The sequence below is a fragment of the Thermobia domestica genome, chromosome 11, assembly GCF_964235325.1.
Source record: "Thermobia domestica chromosome 11, izTheDome1.hap1.1, whole genome shotgun sequence".
Taxonomy (NCBI): domain Eukaryota; kingdom Metazoa; phylum Arthropoda; class Insecta; order Zygentoma; family Lepismatidae; genus Thermobia; species Thermobia domestica.
The window spans coordinates 45203289-45228022 of NC_137464.1; the positions used below are offsets into that span (position 1 = coordinate 45203289).

General features: G+C 35.5%; 1 protein-coding gene across 1 annotated transcript in view; it reads right to left on the reverse strand.

Moving 5' to 3' along the window:
* The window catches only part of LOC145664067 (synaptogenesis protein syg-1-like), a 997265-nt gene that overhangs the window by 100442 nt on the left and 872089 nt on the right, over positions 1-24734 (reverse strand). The gene's annotated exons all lie outside the window — the stretch shown is intronic.

The window sequence follows — 24734 nt, forward strand, 5'->3', positions numbered from 1 at the left end:
ACAGCAAAAAGTGACCAAAAGTTGACCCTAAAAAAAATATACTTTTAGAACCTTGAGTTGACGGATAACGTTTTTATTTTAATTCGCCTTGTCCTATGCGTAACAGTAAAAAGTTGATTTGTCAACAACATCCGGGCGATTACACTGGATTAGCTGCTTAGTGTTGTAAATAGAAAAAAAAAAAAAACGGTTCGTATTTTTTCAGAAATGTACGTTTTTTTTAGAAAAAAACATTGCCTCTCGTTTTTTTTCTAAATTTCGTTTTTTTTTAAATAGTCATTTGTAATTCATCTTACGTCTATTGAAGTATGAAATATTTTTATGTAGGTGTAATCACCGTAAAATGCAACATAAATTAAACGCTAGATACTGATACGCTGCAAATATTTTACAATTTACATGAATACCATACCTATTAACTATTCGGGTTTCAGCACTTTTAATCAATATCAACTAAGAAATAAAAGTAGAAATGAAATTTTGTTTTTTCGTGAAAGCAGGCCTTTAATAAGTACGAAAATAATGTCACGAACAGTATAAAATTCCAATAACTTGTCTAAAGGTAAAAACTAATACTAATTTGCCTAATAGTATTTTTCTAAATGTCATATATAAATAATCTGTCGACTAGATATATATGATATGCAGAGCCGGCTCTACCATATATGCAACACGTGCATTTGCGTGGAGCGGCAAGCTTGGATGGTCCGGCAAAATCTGTCATAAGAATATTATTTAAATTAAATATTTCTTGTTGGAAACAGACTTCATGGTGATGGTAGTTACATTTACTAAGCGGACCTTCTATTTGAATACTACATTCATAAATTATGTTTAGGTTGCATTTGTTTAAGGCCACATGGACAATGCTAAAGCAAATGGTCGAATAAATCCGAGCACAAATTGCTTGATTGTTGTCAAGTGCAAGAATTCAATTCTCGAATAGTAGTGAATACCTGTTCCATTTAGTGAGTTATCACAGTTTTGATATGAAACTAGTATTGTTTTTGTCAGAAACAAGTTCCCTATCATTGAAGATAGAAACAATTTAAAAAAAAATGTTAGATGTAGAAGAAAAATCAAGAAATAAAGATAAAAGAGCTAGTTGCACTGGGATTGCAAACAGATACATTGAGATTGAAGATAGATTGAGATTGATGAATTCCATAAAAAGGATTTCCATCTTTCCTCTGCAGGTGTGTTTGCTTTATCTTTCACTAACATAATAGATTAATATTTAAAGAAAAGAAAAACAGACATAACTGTATTGTATTTTTAGGAAATATCTAAGCCTTTCTAAGTGCAACTGCACTTACCCCCCTCCCTTCGTTGTTCATGCTGGAGTAGCATACTTAAAATCATTACTTTTAAGATTTGTTCTTTCTGGAGAAAGGGGAGGCGCAAATTATGCCATTGCACGAGGCGACAAATTGACTAGGACCGGCCCTGATGATATGAATATAAAAACATGAATATAGGATGACTCAATTTGAAGTAATGCAGGGTGTTTCAAAATTAATTTTAGGGTTTTGAAACTTTGTAGTATATATTACAATTAACTTACAATTATAAATATTATATCAAATGAAAGAGCAACTCAAACAGTTTTGTACGCACGCATGCACATGCATTGTTTCTTCTGTCTGCCGTTAGAAAGAGCAAGTAGCAAAGATGGAGACTAGAGAGCAGAAAGCTTTTTGTGTTTTAATAAAGACTGAATCTGTACAGTGCAACGGTCTGTGTGAAGAATATTAAGGAGACGCTTGCAACTACGTCTTTATCGTTTGCAGTTGCTACAGGTCTAAAGCCTATAGACTGCGGTTTACGTGCCAATTTCGCAAGTGAAATATTCCTGCATAACAATGAAGATTTTCTGGATCGTGTCGTCTTCAGTGATAAATCGACCTTTCACCTAAGAGCTAATGTGAACACCAGGGGCGGATTCAGGGGGGGCGATCGCCCCCCCAGAAGAGGAAACTTTCTTATTTTATATATATAAATAAAACCCATCCCAAAGTTTGGAGCCCTTAAGAGTAGGAGTATGACAACCCACCGCCCCCCAGAAGTCGGTCCTGGATTCGCCCCTGGTGAACACTCATAATGTTTGGATCTGGCCGTCAGCAAATCCTCAGGAGATGGTACAGTTGAAACGAGACTTCCCTAAATTGAATGTGTTTTGTGCCATATGGCGTAAAGTTTATGGTTCTTTTTCGCTATCGAATAGATGTCTGCCGTGTGACGAATGAATCTCACATTGAACACTTGTAGCAAAGACTGTTTGAGGTGCTCTTTTACTTGATGCATTGCTTATAATTGTACATAAAATGTAATAAGTACTACGAAGACTTAAAAACCCCAAAATTATTTTGAAACACCCTGCATTTCTCACCAACAGTGTTGGAACTAAGAGGTAAAAAGGAGAGAAAATTTTCCTTATAAAGTTATTGTTTACAACGATATTATTATTAGTTCAGATTATAACTACAACAACAACACGAATTAGTAGTCAAAAAAAATGTAATCAAATGTATACTCGGTGGCCCGGCTGGCCAAAGTGGCACACACGGGTGTGTCACTTCTTTAATCCGCTCCTGTGTGAACACTAGTTAAGATATCGGGATATTATTCTTGCAAAATATGCTTGGACTATAGTTTATCATATTAATTTCTTTTCCTTCTGGTGTCGAATTTCCTTCTCAAATTTCACCCCAGTCAAAAATTCGAGAATTTTCTAATTTCGAATTTCCTTTACTTCTTTTTTTCCTTGTAGCTTCTTTCGTTGTAGAAAAACATCCTTAATACTTGCCAGGTAGATACCTCGGATGGATACCTAACTGTTGACATCAATTGGACGGGCCTTCGCGCAGTGTTGCCAACTAGGAAATTAAAATTCTCTTATATTTGGGCAAAAAATTAGAAATTTTTGTTTATAAATCCGTACCTATACGTCCGAGTGCAAGCCAATCGAACATTTGTCCTTACTTAACAAACGAAAGTACAGATCGTTACAATGGGGTAATTAGGGGACGCACTTAAAATTCGTATTTAGGTTTTAACCCTTGATTTTTCTAGTTTTTCCTTACTTTTCTGTTTACCGTAATATATTTTTGGTAATTAGAAGCTTTGTTCCTTAAATATCGCCATAATACTTGTAGGATATATTAGTGGTGTACCAATGTTTAATTTAAGATAGTTTACTTCTGTCTGGTAGCAGTGTTGCCAGCTACAGAAAATTTTAATTCTAGATTTTAGGGGAAAATTTTGAAAAAATTATATGTTTTGTCTCTATTATTTCCCTCTTGTTGGTTATATTGGAACAAGCGTACCAGTATCTGGAAGTCTCGTCTTTGCTCTACACAACGCACTATAGAAAGTTTCAATAGGATAATTAGGGGAAGTACAGTTGAGGTTTACAGTAGACCTTGTTCTCTAATTGGAAAGATAACTGATTTTTTTTAAGGTAGAATGAGATTTTTTTTTATTGACATGCTTACTTTATTAGATATCGTCACAATACTTCTAGGATATATTAGAGGGATACCAAAGCTTATTTTAAGATAGTTTGTGTGTGTCTGATAGTAGTGTTGCCAGCTACAGAAAATTTTAATTCCAGATTTTAGGGGCAAATTTTGGAAAAAAATCCCTTTTTTATTTCTATTATTTCCTTCTTGTTAGCTACGTTTGAACAAACGTATCAGTGTCTAACAGCCTCATTTTTAGCCTACACAGCGCACCATAAAAAGTTTCACTAGAATAATTAGCGGAAGTACAGTTGAGCTTTATAATAAACCATGTTCTGGAAATAGTAAGAAAATGGTGAATTTCGGAGGTAGAATGAGATTTTTTTTTTAATTTCATGCTTACTTTGTTATATATCGCCATGATACTTGTAGGATATATTCTTGGAGTACTACGGTTAATTTTCAGATAGCTTTCGTCTGTCTGATGGCAGCGTTTCCAGCCAAAACAATTAATTCCCGCTATTAGGTGAAAAATTCGGAAAATTTCCCTTTTCCCCTCTATTATTACCCTCTTACTGGTTACATTGAAACAAACGTACCACTGTCTGAAAGCTTCCTCTTTGGCCTACAGAACGCACCATAAAAAGTTTCAATAGGATAATTAGAGAAGCTGTAGCCCCGGCATATTGCTTAGCATATTGCGGATTTTTGCTTCTGAGGCGTAAAAAGTGTCCAAATTTCATGTGTATGTCAGAATTTTTTGTTTTTCTCTTTGAATGGAAGCCAGCGACTTCAGGATTTCACTGTACCTTGTCAACACACCAAAGATTTGTTTAGATGACTTGAACCCATATAGCAGCAGTGGTGCTACGTACAAAAAATTTTGAAATTCAGTTAGGGAATTTTCTATAAATTTTCACCCCTACATTTCCCTCAATAATTTCCCATCCGTTGACAACACTGCAATGCAACTTACACCAAAAAATAGCCACATCCATTTTCTAAAAAACAAGGCCTTAACCATATCAATAGAATGAATACTTTTTTAGCAATAAGTCACTAACTGGAAAAGTAGGAAAACGCCAAAAATGACCTGGGACCGAAAGGAAAAATCACACAATTTTGCTCGTATAGGTAGAAAGAAACAAATGATTTGTAAGTTACGAGGGCTTCGACTCAAGTTCTGTTGATTATTTCAATAATTTGCAACATAAATCAATAAATAATAGTTGCCAGAAAAAAAACACATTTGAAAAAAAAACATGAAAAAGAACGATGTTTTTTATTGAAAAAAACTTCACAGAAAAAAACGGTTTTTTACAACACTATAGCTGCTACAAGTGTAACAATTGCAATCGATAACAGATATTGTAAAGTTGATTATGAATCGGCACGATAATTTCATCTTACGTGAATTCGAAAAGTAACCTGTATTGATATAATAACAGAGCGTTAACGTAATTACTAGCGGAACTTCAAAGTATTTCATCGACGCAAACTCATAACAAAATTAATATACAGGGTGGCCCAAAATTAGGTATACAGTCCCGTACGTTAAACTCATTGTTTTTTATATCATTTTTATTGTTATCCATCAAGTATATTTCGTTTTTTTATTATTTGTTCTTAATATCTTCTTACTTATATCTTAAGCTTGGAACAGCCGAAGCAAATAAACCTATAAGCTAGAATGATATACTTGATCAATGCAGAGATGTATACCTACTTTCGGGCCACCCTGTATAGGAGACTGGAAGCCGATATAGAAAAAGTACTAGCAAGGAACAAGTTTGGTTTCTGAACGAATACTGGAATTAGGGAATGAATACTTATCGATTCCTATATAATACACATTTTAAACAATAGCCAGAAACTGTTTTTTTTTTAAATATATTTATTTTGCATTTCTAGACATTGGTTTAAAAATAAATCTAGAAAACACTGAATACATGAAAGTTCGCTGAGATCGTAATACTGCAAATTATAGCTGCGTCAAAATAGCACATAATACTTTCGACAAAGTGGGTACTTTCAACATCTAAGATCAATGCTAACAGAGCAAAACTATGTTTGTGTTGTTGGTCAGTTCAAATTGTTTTGTCATCGCGAATTCTGTCAAGAAGTTTGAAGCTTAAAATGTATAAAACGTTAATCATGCCTATTGTTATGTATGGTTACGAAACATGGTTGCTAACTTTGAGGGAAGAAGACCAGGCTGAAAGTGTTTGAGAATAAAATACTGAGACGAATATTCGGACGCAAGAGGAACGGGATTGGGGAAAGGCAGTAACTGCATAACAAGGAACTGTATAATTTATACTATTTATCAAACACTGATGGGGTCATCAAATCTAGGAGGCTCAGTTGGACAGACCATCGAAGAAAGTAGGAACACTTTCAAAGTTTTAACTGGATATCCAATCGGAAAACGACCATTAGGAAGACCTAGGCGCAGATAGGAGGACATATTAAGATGGATCTTGTAGAAATAGGAATACGAAGAAGAAATTGGATCCAGTTAGCTAAGGATAGAAGTCAATGGAGAGCTTTTTTTGAACGCGATATTGAGTATCCGGGTTCCATAGGCCACAGCGTTAGAACAGGTTTTATCTCTGACCTATCCCTTTAATGCAACTGGAAAATATATATTTCTACCTATTATTTTCGCTTGTGGTATTGGATTCTTGTATTTCCAAGTTATTTCATAATGTTAGAATGAGAAAAGAAACTTATTTTTCATTGTTATTAACTACGATATTGGTGGTGTAAACCGCATAGAAGTTTACTTCCATCTGTTTGAGTACCTAACTGAAGAAACAAATATATGTTTTGAAGAAAAAAGTCTAATAACTGAAGTGTTAGAAACAGGGTTGAAATGATTATAAGAAAAGCATTAGCTACTAGGAAGGAAAAAAAAATAGCTATGAAATATTATCAGTCAATTACAAGTAACGGATTTTCGACTTAAGTAACCGATCAGGGATAAAATGATTGTCTGAAAGCTAAAAAATTTACACTAAAGTAATTCTCACTAAAGAAAGAAGACTTTTTTTTTTTTTTTTTTTTTTTTGGAAACACATTGATCGTCGGTATATACCTTTCCAATCTTCTGCTACATTACCTGGGAAACAAAATGGGTAATAAAAATCCTTCTGAATTCGTTTTAGACGTTCAACAGATTGCTTCATTTTAAGAAGATATTTCGCCTATTTTTTGACCCCCCTTCTCTTTTTCACCCTATTCAGAAAAGGTTTCTCTTCTTCCATCAATGAATTTCCTAACATTACGACTAAATGAGAAAGTTAACCCCATTTTGCGGACAGAAAAAAAAAAAAAAAAAGATATGTCAATTGAGGAAAGAGAGGTTTCGTACAATTTCTCCTCACTGCTAATCCATATTTTCTGTTTTTATTCCTTTTTTTCTTACCTCGAAATTCGATAAATGAGTAAATCGCATTTCAAAAAGATTCGCCTTTGCTATTTCTATCATCGGTAATGATACAGAAAGTCCAATATTTTTAGTGGTGAAGAACTAAAAACTCTGAATATTGTAAACGAAATAAATCGGTTATATAGAAATTAAATCATGATAATACATTAAAACATCCAATCTTCTGAATTGTTGTTTTGACAAGATTGCCAGATTACATGAAAATAGTAGCTATTAATAAGTTTTGGAAAATACCCTTACATTCTATTTCGTACGAAAATTAATTATACTAATAAGCTTTAGATACTTAAAAATCCAATATTAATAATGAATTTAATCATGGTTTTTTACTAAATAGAATTACCTCCTCTCTATGGCTAACATATTATATAAAAGACATTTTCAAAAAAAAAAAAAAAGTTAATTAATGGTTTGCTTTCCATCTATCGTGTGATTTTTTAAAAATATTTCAATCACTTTCTTTTAATTTGAACTAACAGTTAAAAATATTTTTATACATAAAAACGTTGCCTTTTTTAACTAAAATGCAATCGAAGTTGTGTTCATAGAAGACTTGTCACATTTACTGATTTAATAATTTCTCGTATTTTAATCTCTTAATACGATTTAGTAGCAATCAACTTTTTAAACGGATTAATTTTAAAATATTGTTACAATAGATGGAATCCGGAAGTGAAATTTTGTTTTTTATCTCCAAAGTAAGAGAAAGGAAAAACGAAATGAAACCAAATAGATCATGAAATTAAGTTCAATGTTTTTTCTTTTATGTTCTGTGGATTACCATTGTTGATTTTCCCCCATTGCAACGATTAAGTATTTGCCATAAATTATATTAGAGAATTATCTATATTATTCTACCTAATAGTCCGTAATATTTTCCTAACTGAAAGTATGAACAAATAGAAATGTATAGAAGGCGCACCCAGACGATAGCCAGTCGGGAGACTTTGAATTTAGCACAAAGAAGCCGTTAAATAAATTTGTGGTCCATTAGGAAGAAGAAAAAAGCTAAACGTGGCCGCACATAGTTTCTTCGTTTCCCTCGCCCCCTTTTCTTTCTCTCCTTCTTTTTTCTTCCATCCATGTGTCTAACAGTGTGTGGGGGCTAACTTGTAGGCCTATCTGTTTGAGACAGTGGCGGATATAGATTATAAAAACTGGAGAGCAATCGGACCCCATACTATGATAGGTATATAATGAGTTTACTATAAACTTCCAAATATATATAATAATAGCTTAAATTATTCTTGCCACTCAGAACACCGGGGGGAGGGGGATAGTCTCCCGGGCCCCAAACTAGATTCGCCACTGGTAACAGAGTCCCAACTATAGTGTGTGGTACACAATTCGCTTGAATTGTTCAATTTTTTTTCGGTCTAGTGTTTAATCTAAACGGACCACTAGAGAAGCCATCGAGGACCACTTATGGTAAACAGCCCATTGTTTGAGAAACGCCGACACATAGGACTTTCCTACTTGTAAAACGCCATCCTATATCTGTTTGCTATTATTGTTCACAGTGTAAAATTGCTTTCTAAATTTCGTAGCCAAAACGGTCGTCACCTAAACCGATAAATGTAAAGCTATGTATCATCCCCTCCTCGATAATATTACGAATGGTACCTTGTTACTCCTTTCATTTCAAGAAATATATTTATCAAATTAAACAAACGAATTTCGTTTCATATTGTTTAACTACGTTAGAGTTCCAATCTATGTGAATTCGATATCGAAACCGAATCAATAACTTCTGGTGAACAAGTTCGTTCGTCAGGGTGCTCATTAAGTGTGACATCATATGCAGTAATGAGATGTTATAATGAATGGTAATGATATTTACAATTCATCATAAACACATGACCATTATGGAAAGAGAATATAATGTTTCTCTAGTTTCTTCACTAACATTGCCTATGCTTAATGGTTAAATATGTGTAAAGCCTGGATGCAGAAAGACATGTGCAATGTGGGTGTCGGCTTGAGAAAACACGTATTCAGTTATGTTTTATTCGAATGTAAGTCTTACAAGTAGCACTGGGTAAATGAGTATGTATATCACCGTTAGTAAAATAAAAATAAATACAACCTGCTGTATTTTGGACTTGTTGACAGAACGTCCTTACACTAAAAATGTGCCTGATTTGTCCCCAAAACGTCCAGTGCCAAATAAAAGATGTTATCAGCTAAGAAAGAACTTTACTTGGAGTGCGAAAAGGTCCATCTTTAGGAGATGAGAAACATTAGTGCAACTATGCCCTTCTGTATCACGCTTTAAGTAATGGGATCATTATTATATAGCTTGGGAAATGACAAAGGACATTAACATGAAATCAATCAATCAATGCGAAGTTAAAGTAACATTCTACTACAGAAAAAAACTTTTTTTTTTAAACTAAGTCATTATATAAACTTAATCTCTCTGTAGAGTAAGGATCTTAGTTAATTTCATTGTAATTAATCATTCTTACACTTGACCAAAACAAACAGAGTTACAAAATGAAGAAAACAGATAATCCTGATTATTTCTCAATTTGGGATCAGTAATCCCTGTTGGTAATAAAACCAATTCTCAAAGGACAATACATTTGTCTCGGTATCGAGTATTGTCTAATAGAGATGAATTTATATGATCTGAAAGACTTTATCTTCAAAATAATTATGAACACACACATGATCCCATGCTAAGAGGCTCGCTACATCTATGGCAAATGATCCGTTTATTTTGCAAAATTTCTTTAATACAAAAGACAATGTTAAAATTTGGAAAAGAGATCTGTCTGGAATATAGAACATATTACAATATAAAGTAGAACAAATTTCCACATTAAATTTTGTGTTTAGAAATATAGCATGATAGAATTTAGGATTATATTTCTGGGCTTTCGGCATCTGAGGCCATTTAGCTCGTCGCGTATGAGAGATGACGTCCCTCGGCAAGCACACTATCCAGGGAAAGGAATAGAAGGAAACGGCATGGGATCTATAAGTTAGGTACCACCCCAACATTTTCCTGGTGTTAATGAGGAAAACCTCATTCAGGATGGCTGGCGTGAAAAAGATTTTTACACTTTTTCGACGGAGTGCCCCCACCAGGAATCGAATCCGGGATCGCTCGCACCGAAGACGAGAGCATTAGCGACTACATTACACGGGACCACAACACACTGAGAAAAAATGTAGGTGGCGTACTTAAATAGGTAGGTTACATGCGTAATTCCTATAGCTTTTGAACTTAACATACAGCAGACGTATAATTGAAAACGCATGTTGTATAATACTTTCCGTATACGTGTTCCATTTATACGTATTTTCCGTATGAAACAATATAAGCGGTCAAGACAAATGGACGTATATAACATATAGCTGACGAAGGTAGCATACATATATGTATGTAATATAAGGAAAACCGTCAGATGTCAAGCATCCTGCAACGGCATGATATAACATCTAAGGGCAGTGCCTATGTAGCATACAGATAACGTGTCCTCCGTACTGATCCCTGTAGTAAGCAAGAGGATACCGTATATTTGTACAATATACCTCTGTCCGGAGAACCGATTTTTCTCAGTGTATGGCCTGATAGCATATGACTTCATAAAGTTTTTTTTTATTATTTCTCAGGTAAAAATAATCTCGAATTTTTTCCACTCTATTTCAGATTATATTCCAGGCTATTTTCTTTATAATTTTTTAATATTGTCTTTTGCTTCACAGGTATTTTGTAAAATGTAAAATTGAGAAAAATTAAGATCTAAACACTTAAGTATATGCGTAGTAAAAAGGCTTGTATAACTTGAAAACACACATATGTATACAGAGTTATATGTTTAAATGTTTTGTTGCATACGAAACCTGTGCTTTCCTAAGTACTGGAACAAGAAGAGAAAGAAAATCAGAAAAGTGAATAAATACAGAATATCTACGTATTCTGTGCACAAAGCAATTATCTGTACTATATATAAAATTGTTTGTATACAGTACGTATATAGTACGTACTGTAATATATATACTGTACGTATATACAGTAATATACAGTACAATTGATGTCCGGTCGTTTAGAGGGGCTGATTGTGACACTGACCACTACCTGGTAGCAGCGATAATACGAGAGAGGTTATCGTTGAATAAAGGTAATATTCATTGTCCGAAAACGGAGAGATTCAATTTAAAGAAATTAGAAGAGAGCCAGGTAAGAGAGAACTACCAGATTGAAGTTTCGAATAGATTCTCGGCTTTAGAAGATTCGGAGTGCACTAGTGTTGAAGATACCTTGATTGAAATTAGAGATAGCATTAAAATTTCAGCAAAAGAAAAATTGGGACACTAGGAAATACGTAGGAACAAATCATGGTTCGACCAGGAATGCATAAAACTAGCAGAGAAGAGAAAACAGGCAAAATTACGCTGGCTACAAAATCCGAGTGAAATGACTACACAAAATTTCGCAGATATCAGGCGGGAAACTTCCAAAACTTTTAGAACAAAGAAACGCGATTTTCTGAAAGCTAAAATTAAGGAACTTGAAGATAATAGTAAAAATAAAAACATCCGGGACATGTATAAGGGAATCAACGAATTTAAGAAAGGCTATCAACCTCGTGCTTATATATTAAATAAATCTGACGGTACAGTTCTCACTGACACGGATAGCATCTTAAATAGATGGAAAGATTTCTTTGACGATTTGCTTAACACGCAACCAAAAACTAGTGTGCGTGGAGAAAAGGAGATACACACAGCAGAACCGTATATTCCAGAACCCAACCGAATAGAAGTAGAAACCGCTATAAAGAAATTAAAGAAACACAAATCTCCGGGTGTAGATGAAATTCCGGCTGAGTTAATTTTAGCTGGAGGCGAAAAATTGTGGTACAAGATACACAAACACATTCTCCTTATCTGGAACAAGGAAGAATTGCCACAAGAGTGGAAAGAATCAATCATTGTTCCAATTCACAAGAAAGGCGACAAAACTGATTGTAATAATTATCGAGGCATTTCTCTTCTGTCAACATCCTATAAAATCCTTTCAAATATTCTATTAGCAAGACTGACCCCATACGCAGATGAAATTATTGGAGATTATCAGTGTGGATTTAGGCGATATCGATCAACTATCGACCAAATATTTACCATTCGCCAAATACTCGGAAAAAGAGGGAATACAATACCCCGGTACATCAACTATTTATTGATTTTAGAAAGGCGTACGACTCCGTTAAGAGAGAAACATTATACAATTTCTTACAGAACTTGGAATACCGAGAAAGCTAATTAGATTAATTAAGATATGTTTAAATGAATCCAAAAGTAAAGTCCGGGTAGGAAAATTTTTGTCCACTAGCTTTCACGTCGAAAATGGCCTGAAACAAGGAGATGCGTTGTCGCCATTATTATTTAACTTCGTTCTGGAATACGCTATAAGGAAAATCAAAGATAGCAACCAGGGCCTAGAGTTGAACGGTATTCACCAGTTTATGGCATACCATGCTGATGACGTAAATTTAATAGGGGATGATAGGAGAACAATAGAAAGAAATGCAGAGATCTTATTAAACGCTTGCAGGGACATGGGTTTAGAAGTAAATGCAGAGAAAACTAAATACATGGAAGTGCGTCGGGACCGTAATACAGCAAATTATGGATGCGTTAAAATATTAAATAATACTTTTGATAAAGGGGATAGTTTCAAATATCTAGGATCAATATTAACAGAGGAAAATCGTATTCACGGAGAAATTAAATGTCGACTAAAGCAGGGAATTCGTGTTACTATTTGGTTCAAACTCTCTTGTTGTCGCGAATTCTGTCGAGGAATTTAAAGCTTAAAATATGCAAAACGATAATCATGCCTGTTGTTCTGTATGGCTGTGAAACATGGTCACTTACTCTGAGGGAAGAACATAGACTGACAGTATTTATAACAAGATCCTGAGAAGAATATTCGGACCTAAGAGGAACGGGAATGGGGAATGGCGGAAACTTCATAACGAGGAACTACATAATTTATACGGTTTACCCAACATTGTTAGGGTCGTCAAGTCTAGGAGGCTTAGGTGGGCGGGTCATGTAGCTAGAATGGAAGAAAGTAGAAACGCTTTCAAAGTCTTGACTGGAAGACCAATCGGAAAACGACCATTAGGAAGACCTAGGCGCAGATGGGAGGACAATATTAAGATGTATCTCGCAGAGATATGAATACAAAGTAGAAACTGGATGCAGTTAGCTAAGGATAGAAGTCAGTGGCGAGCTTTTGTGAACGCGGCATTGAACCTCCGGGTTTCATAGGCCATAGAGTTAGTTAGTTAGTTAGTTAGTTTAGTATATTAAAATTGGGTATATTTTATCTATATCATTGAGTATTTTATTTTAGCATTAAGAATATTATCCTATCATTATCGTCTTGTATTGTTTTACACTCACTCGTATAATTTTGATCAGTTTAATAAAACTTTTCGATTGACATCCGTCTCATCTTCAGAAAAAAAAAAAATCTTTCGTTAAACGCTAGCATTTTATGCTATTGTTTGGATGTACAGTATCTTAACACAGTGAGCTTCAAAGTTGAGTAGTGATGGATCTCATCGTACGATACTTCGAGTATTTGGTGGCTGAACGGCAAATGCTTGTGTTTTTACCATTATTGATATTTTAGCTTCTATCGACTGCACCAAGTAGACAATAAGTGTATTCACAGTACAGGTTGGTATTGATGTACCACGAGTGACAGTAATGTCTAGTGTATGGTTATTATGGATACAAAAAAGAAGAATGCAATTCTATTAATAGATTAATAGAAACTTACTAGTAATTTAATATTTTTATTAAATTAAGTATATTATCGAGGGAAAATAGATGTCTTTCAGTTTTAGTTATATCTATGCAGTAGTGCTTAGAGTTTTACCATGTAGTACTTTATTTTGTTTTATTAAGTAGATCAAGAGAGCTTAATTGCAGTAACTAATCAACTTAAGTTTGTCCATATAAAAAGTATGTTTTATATTGCCATCTCTTATTATTACAGTAGAGAAACTAAATTTACGCCTATTCATATAGCATAGTCAGGACAAAATAATTTCCATATGTATATTTCAATGGAATGTCCAGATGAAATGTGGACACCTAACAATATTTATAGGACAACAATTAAACATATTCTAGTTACCATATACGTTCACGGACCTTATAAACTTATTTTTTTTTCTTTTCTTTCACGAAGAACGCAAAGGATTTAGCACTTTTCTTATGAGAAAGCAATTTTTGTTACATTTCTTAAAGGTAATGAGATTTCGACTTTTTAGACGTTTCTGAGTTCAAGCTATAATAGACACAACAACAACCAGAGGGCTCTTATTAAGGCCTTAAATGAGGTTTCGTACCAACCAATCTTATAACGTCATTAGGCCAGTGGCGGTTCTAGCCCGGGGCCGGGGGGACTAGGCCCCCCAGTTTTCTGACTGACTAAAATAATGTATTATTTATATAATTTTGGAAGTTTATAGTAAACTCATGATATATCTGTCATAGTCTGGGGTCTGGCTGCCCCCCCCCAGCTTTTACCTTCCAGTTCCGCCACTGCATTAGGCTCGCTTCTAGTTGAATGTCACTTTCATTTGACAATAATAAAAAAACGGAAGTTGTTTAAGATGCTTACTTAACAAAATTGTTGGGTAATTAAATTACTAGATAACTGGGTGTTCCAAAACTGATTTTTAATACGCTCGTATTCAGAAGTTAAGGCCACACTGGGCAAGTAACATATGAATAAAAAAGGAGACCAATGCTGATCTGCGAAATCGAAAGTGTGGGAGAGATATCTAGGGTCCACATTGAAGATTATATGGCACAGAAATACTGCAAATGGCAATTGTAAGGCACCTACTTACCTTGCGTGTGTTCGTACTATCAGTTTCACATTGGTTTCATTTGAGATCGCTATAAGTATACAGTACTGGGTTTAAGAACACGAACAGCTATACAGGTTGCACACCGCGTTCCCACTTTGCGGATGAGGCCAGCTAGCTCTTATGGTAATACATCCAACTCTCCCCCAAATTCTATATGATTAATGTATATCTCTGCATGGGTACAAAAAGACCAGGCCGTTGACGCACCCAGATAATATCTTATTCTACTCTCTTATACAAACAACCCGTTCGAGATAATCCATAGTTCCGGGTGCTGGATTTCGAGTTGCAACTGGACGTCCAAGGGGTCCGACATGTTTAATCGGATTTAGAACCGGAGAGTGTGTTGACCAGTACTTACGCGCGACATCCTTTTTTCCAAGTACACCTCCACTATCTGAACACTGTGTTGGCATGCAATGTCGTCCATAAGACCAAATCTAGGTATGCACCGCACATATTGTTACAGTTTAGTTCCCCTATAGATTGTATCCGCCGTAGTATCATACAGAAATATTGACGGGGTGCCCGTACTCCTAAAATGATGCCATCCCAGATCGTAAACGAAGCCCCGCAATAACAATCTTGTTCCACAAAATTGGCAGTGCATCGCATGAACCAGGGACATACGTGAATACCTAGGAAAAAAAGATATCACGAATGTGGAATTGCAACTACGCTCCCCGGTTCTAAATCTGATTAAACATGTCGGACGGTTTGCAAGTCCGATTGCAACTCGAAATCTCTGGATTACCCCGAAATGATGTTTGTGCAAGAGTGGGATATATTACCAGAGGGGCTGCTGATTGCCCTCATCTGCATTATGCAAACACAGTATGCAACCTGTAAGCAGTTCGGGTGATCAAACCCAATACTAAACGTCTTTGGCTATCAATGTCAAACGGGACCGATGTAAAATTGATAGTATGTGCCGTGCAGCCTCTATTTGCTGGTTTTTTTTTTTTTTTTTTTGGTATCATATGATCTCCAGCGTGGTCTCTAGGTATACCTCCCACACGTTCGATTGCGTAGATCATTTGTGTCTCACTTTTCCATCGTGTCCTTTCGTTTCGGGACAGGAGTGTAATTAAAACTCATCTTTGGATCACGCAATAATCCAACGATATCATTAATTAAGTTTAAACAGTTTTACTTTCTTATGATATGTCAAATGAAAGTGACATTTAATTAGAAACAATCATATTCAAGTTGTAAATATTGGTTGCTAGAAAGCAATATTTAAGGCCTTATTAAGGGCTTTCCGGTTGTTGTTGAGCCTATTATAGCTTATGTTCAGAAAGATGTGAAGAATCGTAATATCGCGCATTTTTAGCCATTTTTCTATAAGAAAAGTGCGGGGTCTTTTCCTTGGATTATTTCAGTTTAGGAATATATTTTGTTTTTTCTAGGTTTCGAAATGACCAGCATTCTTTGAATTTTCTGCATTGCAAGCTCAAGGAAAGGAAACGAGTGACTGCTACACTACATTGTCGTACATTGTTTGGTCTGAACATTTTTTTAAAAAAAAGATTATGAAACATGTAAAATAATTCACGTAGGAAAGTATTTGTTACATACAAGAATCTGACTGGAAACCTGTACACACATAGATGCCACAAGATGAGTGGATCACCTTGAACCAGAAGGTCGCATTCTAAAAGTAGTTTGCGACAGAAGATGCTCATTTTCGTGGGAAGACAAGAAATGCTGGTAGCACCTGTGCGTATCAATCTTTCATATTTGACATTTTTTTCTTTCTTTTTCTTCTTCTTCTTTTTTAATTTTTTTTCTTTTAATATATGAAGTTGCCTCCCAATAGAACGAATAACGTCTTTTCCACTTGCTAAAAACCTTGAAGGTACACTCCTTGGGCTAGGCGAATAAATTTCAACATGTTGCTAATAGGATCAGGGGTACATTTTGACATTTTTTTCGTACTTTACGGTCCTAAGTAATCTCTTTCTTCTGATATAAGAACTGTATTCAATTGCAATCTACTTCTTCCTCTTTACCTTGACTGGTAGCAAGTATATTACATCCGAATTAAGGCTATCTCGTTCAATGTAATCTCGTAACCATTTCGTTTTTAAATTTAATTTCTTATATTACTCCGGTATTACTCGTCTCCCTGATCTCTTGTAAAAGTTTCTCGTTTGGGTCTTGTTCCATTTTTTAAATTCTCTCTATTTCTTTTGCATATTCACTTGCAAAGTTTCCAATAGTTTTTCACTTTTCGTTTCTCAAGTCCAGTTTTCTACTCCCACAGAACAATGTTTTAAAGTGTAGTGAGCCTTTTTCGTAATTCTGTTTCCTGACCACATTATAATATTTTTAAACGCTAATTTTCTCCATCTCACTTTTATTCGTAATCACTCTTATCTCTTCACTAGTAATGCAATTTAAAATTCTAAAATTATCAACTGTTTTATTTTCTATCTATAACTCCTATAATCGTTAACATATTGTTTTCCTTTCAAACGCCGTTCCCCTTTTAGACTTCCAAACTAAGATTTCGTTAGTAAGGGTAAGTCTTTGATTGGTTGGTTTAGTAGAGTTTTAGCGTCCGTTTTAAACAGAGAGGCTATATGAGATGTGGACCTACAGCTTAAAGTGGGATTCGAACCGCATGATGTCCTACCGGGAATCCCGCACCAAAGATGTAAGAACGGCTACGTCCATCTGTCTTTCGACGAATATCATAAAAAAAAACGGTAAACAGATAGCTTGATTGATTGATTGATTTTGAGTTTTACGTCCCGTTCAGCAGCGAGGCTATATGAGACGTGGACCTACTGATTAACGTGGAATCCGAACCACATGAGCTCCCGCCGGGAATCGAACCCGGGTCTCGTAAACAGATAGCCAAGATAGCTTTAAAATCAATTTGGCGTCCCAAGAATAGGTTCAATCTTCTCTATTAACCTTCGTACAGCACGGTGGCTCAGTGGTAGAGCGCTTACCTCTGGTTCGTGAAGTTCCTGCTTCGATACTCGGTCAAGTAATTTTATAATAGACAACATCAAGTCATGGGTTTTCTCGGAATACTCCCGTTTCGTCCCAAATTCTCATTCCACCAATTTTTCCATCATCATCATTAACTTGCCTTAATCATGTGTTTCCCTTAGCCTTAAGGGCATAAACGTGGGACGTTAAACTGAAAGGTGTTTTCCCATTAAGAGTCTTCATCCCGACGAAATTAAAATACCGCTAATTTTACAGTAATTATGTGATATCTTGAAATAGATAAAAGATAACTGAAATGTGGAACAAGAGCGCCCTAGACAATATTATTTTGCGTGAGGTACCGTTATCACAAGTCACCTAATGGCTTTCCGTTTTCAGCTGTTTAGAAACGCGAAAATAAATGCCGATTTTCAAAATGGCTCGAAATCAAAAGCAGATAAGTGAGTCGTGATAACGGTTTCTCATGTAAAATAATATTGTCTAGGGCTCTCTTGTTCTACATTTCGATTATCTTTTATCTATTTGAAGATATCACATAATTACTGTAAAATTAGCGGTATTTTAATTTCGCCGGGATGAAGACTTAACCCTCTATTCAAATCTGAAGTTGTATAAATCAACCATTTTTGGTTTCAGTGTTGATTAACATAGAACAAGGACGGTAACAGATAATCAGAAATGGCTCTTCCTAATCGATTCCATGTCGCAAGAATGCATTTCGTGCCTACTTTGTTTTATCTTTCCTAAAACCGGAAGTAGTAGAAATTAACTAATACTTCCAGTTTTAATATTGATATCCATATAGCAAAAACGGAAAGAGATAACGAGATTATTTCTAACGTATAGATTCAAGGTTAAAGAATAAGTTTAATCTCGACTTTTAACTCTCCATTCAAACCGGAATTGGTTCAAATTACGATTTCCGGTGTCTACATGGTTCGCCATAGTGGAAAAATGGTCATAGATAGGGATGCGCACGAGACGAGTCGAGATAGGATTTTCCAGACAAAATTCGAGTCGAGACACGGTTCTTCCAATAGAGAAATATACATTTTTCGAGTCGAGACATCACTTTTACAACACATTTTCGAGACGAGACAGCTACACATCTTGTCTCGTGGGCATCCCTAGTCATAGATAGTGAGAAAGCGTTTCTTTCATAGAAATTAAGTACCAGAAGAACACGTTTTATATCTGACCTTATGATTGCACTGTAACCGGAAGTTATCGTCATTACTTCCGGTTTCAGCATAATCTTCATAGTTTTGAAGTCTAGTGTAATTTCACAACGCGAAACGAGACTCGCTTCTTTAACATTTTACGTTCATCCAAGATAGATAAGCTTTAAATTTAGAATTTAATTTACTGGTGCATTTTTCTTTATCTTCTCTCCTTCCAAAAAAAAAAAAAAAAAAAAAAAAAGGTAAAGCGCCTCTTTATATTACTAAATATTTTACCAAGACCCAACTTCCCCAAAAAAAATAGATTCCTTGTGCTGATGTTCTGAAGATACAGGAGTAGGAAGCACATGGAGAAAATTGTATTCTTGTACCGTCCATATCTTGGAGCGAAAAATATTATAAAATTGGCTGACTTTATTCGTAAGAAATCAACTCTTACGATTCACCAGGTGTTCCCGAGCACCGCGCAAAAGAAGTAATAGTAAACATAACAATTCTATAAATCAAGATTTTTCCTCTCTCTCTTTTTCGGAGTCCTCATTTCTACAACAGCGCAAGCGCTTATGAAGGCAAGATAAAACAAAAACACTAAAAGAGAAGATAAAATTAAAAAAAAAAGAAAAGTGTTAGCTCTAGAAAACGCGCGAAAATGTAGCCGCTTTGTACGTGCCCTTCCAGAACAAGGAAGAATGTTTAAAAATACATATAACTTTAAAGAAAAAAAGGTTGGCCTAGTATCAAAGGCCAAGCAATTACATTCTTTCCTTTAAGATTTTTCTAAAAATCAACTCAAGTACCACTGCATAGGTTACATTGACGCCAAAATATAAGAAGTTAATTAGAACTAGATTCAAACTACGTATATAACATGCTCTTTGTGACACACGACGCTTAATTTACAGGATATAAGAAGGAGAATGGATATTTTAAAAAACAGAGTAGCATTCAATCACTTACGAAACTAGAAGAAACATAGTAGCACTTACGAAACTAGAATAAGTGAAACTTAGTTTATGACGTTAGACTCATATTTGACTTATATAAAAACATATACTTTCAGACGTATTTTTGAACAGTGAGAATTTGCAAATAGGATTGTCATAAGTTTCTTTTATCACTGTCAAATGTATGTGTTTCGTTATTATTGGTAGAAGTACGTGTTTTGTTATCATTGATCGATGTAAGTGTTTGTTTCTATTGACAGATGTATGTGTCTTGTTATCATTGGCAGATGTACATGCTTTGTTATCATTGGCAGATGTATGTGTTTGTTATCATTGGTAGATGCACGTGTTTTGTTATCATTGGTAGATGTCGGTGTTTTGTTATCATTAGCAGATATACGTGTTTTGTTTATCATTGGCAGATCACTACGCCAAATAGAGAAGTCACTGCGAACTACGTCTTCAGACACAGAGATTATCCCTACTTTACTAAGGATAAATGTGGTCTAGGTTAATGTAACACAGGTTGTGACGAGATGTTGTCATGTAGTAAAGAAAGCGTGGTTAAGCAGAAAAACTACAGCGCGAGCATGTAAGCATGTGACAAGTACATTTTTTGTTCTCTAGCAACAATGTATCCTTCTTATTTGCAAACACCATTTAGAGGGAACTCGGAGCACCATCTTCAAACTTCATAAAAGTTATCCCTTAGCATAATACAGTCCTTCAGTCTTCCTCACCCGTCCCTCTTTTCCTTTCAGGGCATCTTGTATCAAATCCCTCAATATGCTGTTTAATCTCGATCAATGTTGCAACAAACTCTTAATAACTTTGGTGTACCAACAATTCTTTACTTATTTTCTCTGTGTATGTTCGTTCGTCCGGAAGAAAAAAAATTTCAACCACCGTCGAAACTACCTGATGAATCACCACCAAATTTGACTAGTATGTAGAGAATCAAAAGTTAGCAATCGAAATGAAATGAAATCTTTGAGTTTTAGGTCCCACGGTTATGCCGGGTAGGCTAAAGGAGACAGTGATGATGCGTAATGAATGAAATGGTGGAATGAAGAAAGTGGGAGGAAACGGGAGAACCCCGAGGAAACCCACGTACACGGTGTTTGTCCACCACGAAGTTCACATGGCGAGGGCTGGGATCGAACCCGGGACCCCAAGCACCAGAGTGAACGCTCTACCACTGAGCCACCGCGGCCTCAAAGTTAGCAATCGAGTTCCTCGATGGACGTGCTATTCAAATCGGAAGTGATATATCGTCGCTGAGCTTCGAAGAACCGCTATGTGACTTATTTTTTGTCGAAAATGAGTTATGCCGTGCAAATAAACCTGAAAGCTGTCAGGCAGCGTTCCTTACAATGTGATAAGTGAATATTCAATTGTTTCGCAGCAACAATGAAAAAAATAATAGATTGAAATTAAATGCTTCAAGTTCTTATCACGTACGTATTGATCTTCTATGTGCTTATAAAGGCGCAAAAGATAAACCGGCATGTGCTACGTATGCACAAAAATATAGTACGGAAGGTATAACGTCGTTGGCTTCCTGCGAAAAATTGTAGTGACGTTTATGGGGAGTGGCCAGCTTGGTTACTCGTGGATCGCTTAGCGCAGTAGACGGTTGGTTGTGATTGGCTACCCTGTTACCACACCTCCAGTGACGAGCAGGTCCAAGCGCGGGAAGCCAACGATGTTATACCTTCTGGACTATAGTAATATAATATTGTTGAAGCAAGCTATAACAATGTCCAGGGCCTAATATGCACAGAATCAATTTTATTATGTTTTTCAAGCGTTTGCGTGTATATTTGGCAAAATTTTAAGTTTGAATTGTATTTTGCTTCTCATGAAAAGTTGTGGTTTTAACACATAGGGGTTCTTCGAGGCGCAGCGGCGATTATATCAATCATTTCTAGTTTTCACGTTGGTTACTGGTTTAGAGAAAACACGATAATAGACAGCGCTGCATTCGATTAAACGTTGCAAGAAGACAAACTTTGACAAAACTCACTTAAGAATCTCCTGGAAAGTATTATTTCATAAAAATGGCATCGACTATACATTTTGACTAATATAATTTGAATGAATTAGGGTAATGCTACCGGGAAAGAAATGGGACAGAGGCAAGGGCGCCCATCAGAGGGGCAATGTGGGGCGCTTGCCCCCATAAGAGGAAATTGTACTTGGGAATATCGAAAACCCAATAGAATTTTTACATTAGTTACAGCATTTGAAACTTGCCCTCCCTTGGAAACTTGAACTCGCTTATACTTGCCCCCCTTGGAAACCACAACATGGGCGCCCTTGTACAGGGGTTATTGAGTAGTTTTTCCATTAACAAGACCCTCAAAACGTTTGGTAGTAGGAAATACAAATTTATGCATAGAATCTAGGCTATATAGAAGGTGTTTTGCGGAATTCCGCGCTAAAGGGAAAACATTATTAAACTATCTTCTATCTATCGTCAGGAATCCGAAATCTTTAGACGTAAAAAATTGGGATTTTGCACAAATTTTGTCCTTAGAACCAGACAAAATTTTATAAATGTCATCACGTAAAAAATTGTAGAAAAGAGATTAAAAGTCTCCCCACTCTTCATCAGTGTCATTAACTTGAATTGGGAGGTTCAATTCCTTAAAATATACTATATGTACTTGTTTCACACGTTTCTTCTGCGACTTACCAATTTGAGTGACACCACATTGTAAAAGGATAGTGTGACCAAACATGTAATATACTCCCGTGATAACATGTAACATACTCCCGTGATAACATGTAACATACTCCCATGATAACATGTAACGTACTCCCGTGATAACATGTAACAGGACCCATACACGGTTCACGGTTTGTGCAAACAAGGCTGTTTGTGCAAACAGTTTGACCGTGTATGGTGCTGCGTGAACTATTTGCGCAAACGATTGTGCAAACTTTTTCCACATCGAACTCGTTCAAAAATTGTTTACACGAACATGATGTTTGCGCAAACACGTGGACTGTATATGGGCATGTTTTTGCAAACACGAGCTTTATTTCTGAGTAAGAGGCCTAGTGTACAGACGCTTATTTCTTGCGCTATGGCGTTAATGAATAGGAATCAAGAATTCTAGAGAGAATTTATTGAACTTTATCGAAATTTACCTGGTCTGCGGAAGGTAAAGAATGAAGGTTATAGAAACAGGAATCTGAAAAATGCGGCATATGAGAAATTGGTGGATAAAATGAAGAAAATAGATTAGAAGGCGGATAGAGAGTCAGTGAGGAATAAAATCAATTTGCCAGTATTTCACCAGATGTAGTTGAATCCATTCGTAAATAATTTTTATAGTCCACAGTTGAACTCATCTCAAGTTCGGATATTACCTAAGTAAATTTTGATGACTAAACTTAGACTGTTTCTTGAACCACTCTTTCATCCACACCGTCTTCTTCCGTTTTGGTTTCGCAGATTTTCCGCTTCCATAGCACAAGCAATTACTATCGCTAAACAAGCTGCTTCAGTGGACATGTTTACGCGATCAAACTCAAAATTTAATTGAAGTTTGTGCAAACAGTTGAACTATGTATGGCCGAATGTTTGCGCAAACATAGTGTTTGCACAAACATGATGTTTGCACAAACCGCAGATCGTCTATGGGTTCCTTAACATACTCCCGTGATAACAAAACATACGACGCCACAGATTTATCATTTATATTCATAAAATAGCCAAAGTAAAAAGTTTGAACTATTTAATTTTTTTTTTTTTTTTTTTTGACAGTTAACACTTGTATAGACTAGCGTTTTTATTATTTTACTTTGATAAAGATCGTATTCTAACAGGAGTGGATCTAGAATGTAAACATTGGGAGGGGGGAGGCAGCCAGAACTCAGACTATGATATGTATTTCATAGGGTCCTGCAGAAATTTCCAACTTAACTCTCTCCTGATGGATATTATGGCTAGGTTGGACGTTGACATTGTGGACCTTAAAGTATTGTTTTACACATTGCGTAGCAGAAAAGCTGCAACTGAAACTATATCGAATGTTTCAAAAATTTTCAATAAGGAATAAAAGACAACACTTACTCCCAATAAAGAATAAAAAATATATAAATAATAATTTCAATTATTTTTTCACTCAAGAAACGGGGGGAGGGGAGTCTAGGCTTTACGACTCCGGTCTAGATTCGCCATTGTATTCTAAAGGGATTAAAATAGGTTTAAATTTTTCGTAAAAACTGTAATAATTCCATAATCGTATATATTACTGGTCTTGCGATAAAACTTTTGAAGAAGTTGGTTTTGTTAACACACTGTGAAGCTAAGGTAGCGTCCCAAACTATTTGGATTCAATATTAATGCCAGAGTTGGTAACAACGATCACTTAATGTTTCAATAGAAGCATAAGGTAGGCAATTGAATGTGCTTCTGAGACGGAGATTTTTTAAAAATCAAAAACCGTTTTGCATCATCTCTTACAGACGTTACTGTATAGAAATCAACCTTGAAACTGTAGTACATTTCTACAGCCCTGGTTTTCATAGATATGTGTGGATACGAAATTTACTGTTGAGATGCTGAATCTAGATTTTTTTTTTAAATCTTTTGCTACCAACAGGATGTTCGAGAAGTGCGCTTGCTCCTAGGTTTGAGAAAAATGGAATTATAATTTTAATTGTGGCGTTGGTAACTGGTTTCATGATCACAAAGGGCACTCTCCCTACTTTCGAGCACTAATTGATATAACTGTGTTCAAGACCCTGCGTAGAGAATTTAATTTGTGAAGCCATGGTTCATGTTAGTCGTTACATTTACAGTAACTAACTCT